Here is a 9,001-nt window from a genome sequence, read left to right as displayed (position 1 = left end):
TAGATGAGGCTGATGCTGACCACAGTGGAGGGGGGGGGGTGGGCATATGTAGTTTCCTTGCTGCTGCCACGAAGACTTGTTAGCTGAAACATCCAGTAACACCGTGCTGCATTTCTCTCCTGGGCTCCTTCAAACTCGCCCATGAGGACAATGAAGCTGTCTCACTGCTGCAAGAGCGAGGTGACCCCTGACTCCACCTGGCTCTCAGCCCTCCCTGTCCTCTGAATGTAGGAGCAGCACTGCAGGTTTTGGCCACTGGTCATCCTCATCCTCACTGGTCTCATGGCTGGCTGGGACTCAAAGGTTTGGCCTACAAAGGTGACCTACATACCACAGTCTGCTCACTCCTTAGTCACCCTCTTGCTAGGCTGAGTGACCTGAGCTGATTACATCCCCATTTGCCAGGTTATTTTCCAGGGTCTGGGTCCCATTAACTCTTCCCATCACTTCCACATCCCTCTTCAAGCATGACACCAGCATCCAACAGAGTACCCCAGAGAAAATCATAACCCTGGTGCTCCCAATTGCCACTGGACCTTCCCACATCCCTCCTGGTACACCATCCGGAGGTTAGGCTTCGAGCCATTGAGGCTTTAACTAAGATGGTGGCTTATTTAAATAAATAGTGCAGGTTATGGAACACAGGAGCCATCAGGAAGGTACAGCACAGCCTCCGTCTCACTGCCTGTGGCACTGTGGCATTTTGCATCTCTCCTACAAGGAGCTTATAGCACATCTCCATGGGGAAGAGGCGGGGGGGGGGGGGGGGGGGGGATGGACACAACTGGGGGTCACCATGTCTGCTGCAGGGACCAGCAACTCCCTGAGCTGCCCTGAAATGTCCTTTCTCACAGCAGGCACTGAGCACAGCCTTTTGATAATGATGATAATCAAATCACATGCTTCAGGGCTTCAGTCGGCAGGAATAAGGAAAACAGAGGTTTTGGCCCCTGCCCACTGCACAATTAACTGGAAGTATGTGAAAGCTTTTCATTTGTTTGTGTCTCTTTCCCTTGTCCCCCATTTTGAAGAAAGAAAAAGAAAAAAGACAAAGAAGACGAAAAAAGAAAAAGAAAAAGGAAAAAAGAAAAAGAAAAAGTTAAAAAAAAAAACAAGGAAAAGGAAAAACATTTGCAATTGTGTGCAAGGCCCTGGGCCACAATGGCTGCAAAGCTGTAAAGCATGTGCCCTGCTCATATGCCTTCATTTTGCCTCAAGAAGGGTTTTCTGCTCCCCAGCTCAACAGCCTGACCTGGGAGAAGGGAATGGATGGGGTAGACACAGAGGGTTTGCTTTCATCCTGCACCAGGGTTTATGGCTCAGCCACTGGTTCTGGACCCACTCTTTTGAGGAAACACCAATATTTCTTAGAGAAAAAACAGTTCTCAAAACACTTCTAGCACATTTACAGAAAGCTTGCAGAATGCTTTCCCCCAGAGCATCAGCAAAGGAGAGATCTGGAGCCACCTACCCAAATTCTCCAGAGAGCACTCAGCCCAGGGTCACCTCCGCAGGGCGAGTGAGGACCAGGGTAAGGGATGGTGATGCAGTGTCCTGCGTGACAGCGTGTGCCTGCAGCAGAGCTTCACCCTGCCTCAGTGGGATCCAGGCTGGCAGCTGCACCCTCAGGAGCAATGGGAGGTCCATCTTGCAAACACAGCCCTCAGTGGCAGCCTGAGGGGCAAGATAGGGCTTACCTTGTGGGTAATTGTCTGTGCTGCCCAGCACACGTCCTGCAGAGTCCTGTGTAGAGCCAGCAAAGTCATATAACATTGTCAGACAAATCTAAAGTTCACTGATACACCCGGTGTGTTGTTATACACTCACCTTGACGGGTAAAGTGCACCTCAGCAGACAGCTTTGGCTCAGGTCTTGGGCTGCTCACTGCAGTTATGATGGATGGCTTGATTTCACCAGCCTACGTGAGACCACATCTGGAACAGAATTGCACCAGTGCAACGGAAATGAAAACCAAGCAGAGCTGCATTGCTACAAGTGTATTGCAGCTGATACAGACTGTGGCAGTTTTTAAGAAGCATTTTCAGCACTACAACACCAGCAGGAACAGCTCCTACACTGTTTTCTTCTTGAGCAGAAGTGCTCCAAATCCAGCTGAACACAACAAGCGCATCTGCTGTCAGGCACAGCGTGGGCATAAAATGGGATGCAGAGGAAATCTGATGTGATATTACCTACAAATAGATTCAAAATTAAAAAAAGTTCTCCTCAAAGCTCAACAGAAATACAGAGGTGAAACCATTTTTACATCCTTCCTCTTTGAAACGTTTCCACTCAGTTTCAAGATGAATTCCAGGAAGTGAAACATTTTTCACTAAAGAAAGGCCAATCAAAAACCTTGAACTTCTGTATAACACATTGCCATGTCAGCGTCTGAAACAACAACTTTACTTATTTCTTCCCAGGGAAACCTTGTTCACCAGTACAGTTCTCCATCTCCCTGCCTGCAACCCTGCTCTACTACATGACTTTCTGTTACCTAAAAGTATTATTTGCAGTGATTTAGTAAATTGAGCAAAACCACTGACCCCACCAATATTTGTCAATGCCTTTTATATATTTATAATTTTAAAAATGTACAGGTTTTTTTCCCTGTTGGGTTTTGGGGTGGGTTTGTTGGGTTTTTTTCCAGGTGAATGACAGTGAATATTGGTAACCAGGATTTCCTGGCTATTGAATTCACACGTGACATCTCCTATATGGACAGCTTCCAACCTTTCGTCTTTGTTGCTTGAGGACTTCTCCCGCATGTGAGACAGGGAACTCATGGATGAGGACCCCACCTCTAGAGCAGGGTTTGCGGGTCCTTGCTCTCACTGGGGGGAGGCAGCTTCCCTGGAACCACCTTGCATCCTCCTGAATCCCCCGAAGCCAGTGGGTGCCCCCAGTCTGACTGGCTGAGGTGGGACCTCCCTTATTCGTGTATGCCAGGCTGGCACTCGCAGTCTCACCTTTGATAAGGGCCTCCCTGAGTGTATTTAAGAGTCACTAAAAATATAAGTAGCTGTTGGGACAGGGAGCAGACCCTGCTCAAAATCCAAGCTGAAAAAGACCTCATCTTTGCCCTCCATCCTCTGAGCAGAAGCAGCTTGGCTCTGCGTGGTGGCAGCTGGGTCTCTCCGCAGCCAGGACTGACTTGCGTGTAGCGTCCTGACGCACTTTCTTAGATGTCTAAGGAGATTTTCAATGACCGAACATTTCAAAAATAGGCAGCTCAGCAGCTGTAAATAGGTATGTACTGCACTGTTCTGCTATATTTTGAATGCTAACCCATATCCTCTGCAACGTTCTTAATACACAGCACATTAATACGAAGTGACTTTTTAGGACCATCTGTCACTTTCCACCCTACTCTGCAAGGCAGCTGTTTCACTGTCCATGCTTAACCTATTCAAACACAGCCATCCATCTTGCTTTCTTATTTCCCTTGGTTTCCATCAAAAAATTCATAGGCAGCAAGCTTTCATAGCATTACAGTCAGCCGCAAATTCAAGACAGACAGAACAAGGTCCCAGGGCAGCCCCAATGAGTTACAGAATCAGGGTACAGCAACAGGCTCCAGACCAACAGCTTCAGAGATAATCTATTTCTAATAATGGTACCATGACAAACATAGACCAGCAGCATTATTATCCAGGCTGAAACAACAACAAACCCAGTAATTCACCAACGCTGGGTTAAACTTTGCATTCAGGAGCACAAAGACATACAAGGGGGAGGCAGGCAGGCACCAAGCAAGGCAGGGCAGCTCTCATGGTTTGGGGCAGGGCAGCTCGAATGGTTTGGAGCAGGGCAGCTCGAATGGTTCAGAGCAGCCAATGGGCTCAGGGAAACCCAAATTCCCTGTCAGACAGTCCTCTTCCACTGCTGAGCTGCGGAAGTGCCATGGGGCCACATTTGGTAGCTCGCACTCCCAGCCCTGCTCCCACTGCTATCCTGGCTGCACAGGTGGCCCAAAATACCCCACAGGACAAAACCCACCTCACAATACATTTAGGGTTAGAAGTTCCCAAGTAATTTCTCCCCAAGTAACAACTGATAAGAGAAGAGGAAATGGCCTCAAGCTGCATCAGGGAAGGTTTAGATCGGACATTAGGAACAATTTCTTCACCAAGAGCACACTCAGGCATTGGAACAGGCTGCCCAGGGCAGTGGTGGAATCACCATCCCTGGAAGTGTTCAAAAACCATGCAGACGCCCTCAGTGACATGGTTTAGTGGTGGACTTGGCAGTCCTGGGGTAACAGTAGGACTTGATGATCTTAAAGGTCTTTTCCAACCTCGCTAGTTCTATTACTCCTTTTTCAAGCAGAGGGTGTCTCCGGGTTCCTGCCCACAAAGGAAAGAGAGGAAACTGCCCCGTTAAACAAAATTTCAGGCAAAATTTGAGTAAATCACGGAGCTTTGCTTTTGGGGAACTTTTGTTTTTTTTAATCAAACTCCTTTAGAGGTAAATGACTCATACAAAAAAAAAAATCATCCAACTCGTGGAACAGAATTGCTGGAGTCATTATTTTTGCTCAATAGGCAGCTGGTGGTTTCTAACCTGCAAGCGAGCCATGTCACCAAGAGACAAAAGCCTCCCCCTGCTCCTCTGGGTATGCCATTTACAGGTAATTTCTTCTGCCAGGCTCTTGCTCTCCAGTGCCCTGCAATCTTCCATCCCAACCAAACCAGCACATCAGCGGGGTGTGGTGTTTTATGTCAATGAGTACAGGGTCTTATTGAACGTTTCTCTTTACTAGTCTCAGTGAGGTTAGGGACAGTTTACTGGGTGACACACAGTTTGAGAGTGATTTTCTGTTATCTCAGTTTGGGGCATTAGCAACCGTACACCCTCATTGTCAGCAGCTGATGGATGAGGCCTTGGAGAGAGCAACCCTGCCCTGCCACCTTCAAGTATCATGCGAAAGCAAGCAAGCAAGCTGTCACAAGGCCCTGGCCTCACCCTCCAAAAGCTGTTTGCTTGGCAAAGGCTTACCCAAAGATAAGTGAAGCCATCTGTCTGGTAAGTCATGTCCTCATGCCGTGTTGCACCAATATTTCCAAAGCTGCTTCCTGCAATGCTTACATCTGCAACAGTACCTAATTTCAACAGGTGACAAACGAGCTTCCTCCCCACTACGCTCCATGACCTCTTGGTGAATAAAATATACAAAACCAAGTATAAAAACCTTGGTTTATTTTACTGTTGACTTCTTGCTAGTGAGCAGAAGATGCCTTTACCTTCACAGAGGTACTTGCTGCTGTTTCAGCACAAGAGGCTGAGAAAGCCATTGTAATCACACCTAATTTGGAAGTGAATAATACATCCTGACAGGACACCCTGTAGAAGTCTCTGACCTTCACCTGCGGCGTGTCGATAAGCCTCGCTGCCAGCTTTTGGGACTTGGATGTAGCCCAGGGGTAACTGTTGGGTGGGCCTGTCTGTAACCCAAAGAGGCTTTGTCACCTCCCAGGGGATTATCTCAGCACATTTCTGAGTCCTGCCTGCTGACGCAGATGGGAATCAGATGTCTGCCAGGCTCTCATGATGTTTGAATAGTAGCGGACAAGACTTCAACACACACCCTTAAGACACCGCGCACCAAAACACCTGTGTTTGTAGCATTAGTCACTTGAGGGATGTTGATGCTGGCCTGAGGAATAGTTAACAGTCAGGCAAAGATCACTACAGATTAAAATGTACTGTGAAGAACAGGAATGCTGAAGATATATAGCACTGGCTGAATTCACTCTTCAGCTATCTCTAATATACTACAGGCATCCCTAGATAGCAGGTTTCCACCAGTGAAGCCCCGGTTGCTAACAGCAGCCAGTTTCTCAAAGGGAAGTTCCCAACTTCCTTGTGAAGTTCTGCAAAGTCTCAGCTGTGTCACCACAGGTAAAAGCCTCACAGCAGTGCGAAGGGGACCTGCCACTCTGTCTGCTTCCTCTCTTCAGGTGAGAGACATTCCCAGATCCTGGAAATATTCCTGCTGTCATCCTGTTTCTCAGTGTGCTCAGCAGCCTGTCCTGTACATTCAATATGTGCTCTCATACAGTCATGGTCTCTCCTTGCTTTATTTTTCATGCAGCTCCTCACGGCACATAACATAAAATGTGCAGTGTGCATCTGCTGAAGAGACATTATTTCCCCTTCCTCTGGAGTAACTTCCTTCTCCAGCTTTGTGTTTTCTCTATTCCTCAGTACAAATCAACTTTCAGTTTTGAGGGAATTTTGGGGAATTCCAAGTTTGGCAATTTTGCTGGACTACACCAACCAAGGTCCTGTCACTTCCTTTTGTAAATTGGACAGTGCAAGGCCTTGATAACTGGAATATTTCCATGACATCTCAGTGTGAATGTGTCCTTTTGACCAGGGGTTCAAACATTACACAGTACCTGACCCAAAGGAGGTGCCACTGCAGTGCTTTGCAATGTTACTCGGTATTCCCTTCACTTCTGAAAATAGCTCCTTAGCACATCTACTCATCACATGCCTCTTTGCTACCAGTGCCTCACATTACAGCTCCTTGCGGCTTGGAGGTGAACCTGTGCGCACATGCCTTTCTCCCCCTGTGCCATTTCTAGGAGGATGGGCTCCAAGCTTGCAGCAGAAATTCTCATTTGCCCCCAAAGCACACAATGCTGTTACTCCATACACCAAATTTTACCTCACTTCTGCATTTTGAGTCTTTCACTTTTTTTCTGGGACACCATCCCATTCTCCTCCATATTAGAAATGTGCCCCAGCTCTTTGCCAGTGCAGAACTTCATCAGCACATGCATCCTGTGCTGGGGCCACTGGTTAAACATGGTCCCCAGGACCCATGCTTGGAGGTCTTCACTACCTTGGGCACATCCCTGTCAGCACTATGTCTCCTTCCTCACTGCCTTCTCCTCTCCCAGTGCTGGCCATCAGGCGGAGGTGTCCTCACCACCTCCAGAGACAGTCAGGCAATACCTCACCCACTGCCACAGTCGGCATGGCTGGTGTCTCCCAGTGCAGATTTCTGTCACCAGAGCCCATTCCTCTGTCTCCTGCATTGTCTGCAATGGGCTACACCAGCAGCTGCGCTGAAACCAGCCCAAGGCTGGCCAGAAACCCAATGTAATTTTCTATTATTGCTTCTAGCTTTCATCAGAATCTGATTAGGAGCACATGGATGCCAGTATCAGATCCATTTAAGCTGGATGTAGCCAATATTAACGCAGTAAATTACATCATTAAAATCCAGCAATGCTATAGTCCTTATGGAAAAGTACTGGTGCACACTGAAAGCCAAAACTTCTCTAACACACTATACTCCATCACTGGCTGCTGAGAAATGCTCATGTGCAATCACCAGAAGATGCTTCCTGGCCCAAAGGGGATTTTTGCCCCCATTTTCTTTCTCACTTTTCTTGCTTTTCCTTCCCTTCACTCCAGCCTGGGTAAGGAACCATCGAGTTAGTGCCAGGATTTCACACCTGATATGCTGCTGCTGAGTCGGCTGGAAGGGCTGGAACACACCCCTTGTTGGGGAGCCCAGGAGAAGCACCCATCAGCATCCCAGCCCTTTCCAGCTGCACCCCATGCACAGCCCTGCTGCCTGTGACTTGCTGTGCCTAGGGCATCACCCAGGGCTACCACTGCAGAGATTGTTGGGCAGGGCAAGGGAAGGGGAAGGGGAAGGGAATATAGGCTGAGCAGCAAGAAAGAAGGCAGCTCATGTGCTTTGTGCTGCCTGGCAAGCCCTGAGGCTGCTAACTTTATCAGGCTAATGTGATCTTGAAGGCTACAGCTGGCAATAGCAGGGCTCACCATTGCTCAGCATGCTGCTCTGGCTGTGCAACAAGAGAGCTCCATGTAACCCTCTGTTACTGAGCACCTGCAGACCCCATCTCTGACAGTGTTCAAGGCCAGGTTGGATGGGGCTTTGAGCAACATGGTGGAAGGTGGCCCTGCCTATTGCAGGGGAGGGGAAGAAGCGGATGATCTTAATGACCTTTCCAACCCAAACCATTCTGTGATTCTATGCAGTGGGCTGACAATGGGCCCATCCTCCCAAGCAAGGTTTCTCTCTGCCCACTCAGGTGCTAAGTTAATTACAAGAAAACAATAAAACCAGATCTTCTAGGTTCTTGCATTATTTTCTGCTTCTGTAGACATGGTGCTTAGGGACACGGTTTAGTGGTGGAGTTGGCAGTGTTAGGTTTATGGTTGGACTTGAGGATCTTAAGGGTCTTTTCCAACCTGAGAGATTCAAAATATTCATTGATATAAAGTCGTTACCATATGCAAACCGATGGTTGGTATGTTCTGAAGCAGGGAAATGCACAGCAGGTAGCCCACATCTAATCTGGACTCTAGGTGCCCTTGGTTTGTGGTATTAAGCATGTCATCCAGCCTCTGCACCTTACATCCCATGCAAAACATGGAGACAGTAAAACACTGACAATGAGTCTCAGCTGAGAATTGTTGTTTCCTCTGTTCACTTTATGCATGGCAGTGACTTTGCAACTGGAGGAGCAGAAAGCATCCTTCAGGGTATCTGACATCAAACCTCAAACTTCCAATCTGCCTCCTAATGAAATTACTGTCTTGAATTTTCAGCTTCCCAGATCTTTCATCAAGCATATTTCCAGCCTTCTGAAGTTGTCAGAGAACACAGATAAATAACCTTGTCTCCTTTAACACTGATATTCTTGCAGTTAACTGAAGACTACTAGCAAGTTTTATTATTTGAAAGGCAGGCGAACAGATGTGGCGGCTGGAAAGTTAACCAGGAACACAGACTGGAGGCTAGTGTTTTACTGCCAAAACTACAGAACAGTTTAACTTCTCTCAGTTAATTTCTCTTAGAGCTTTCTTAGGAGAAATACTCTTATACACAATTTTTTAGCTCAGAAGTGCTCTCATGTATGAGACAACTTGGCCCAAGTCGCCTTCTTGGACCTGTTATTCAAACCCCTGTATTAGTAGCAACTGAATGAATCTCTAGCATTTATTTTCCTAGACA

This window comes from Pezoporus wallicus, unplaced genomic scaffold, assembly GCF_028554395.1.
Source record: "Pezoporus wallicus isolate ANWC-B61680 ecotype Strahan unplaced genomic scaffold, APGP_CSIRO_Pwel_v1 contig_8747, whole genome shotgun sequence".
NCBI lineage: Eukaryota > Metazoa > Chordata > Aves > Psittaciformes > Psittacidae > Pezoporus > Pezoporus wallicus.
This window is presented reverse-complemented; position numbering follows the sequence as displayed.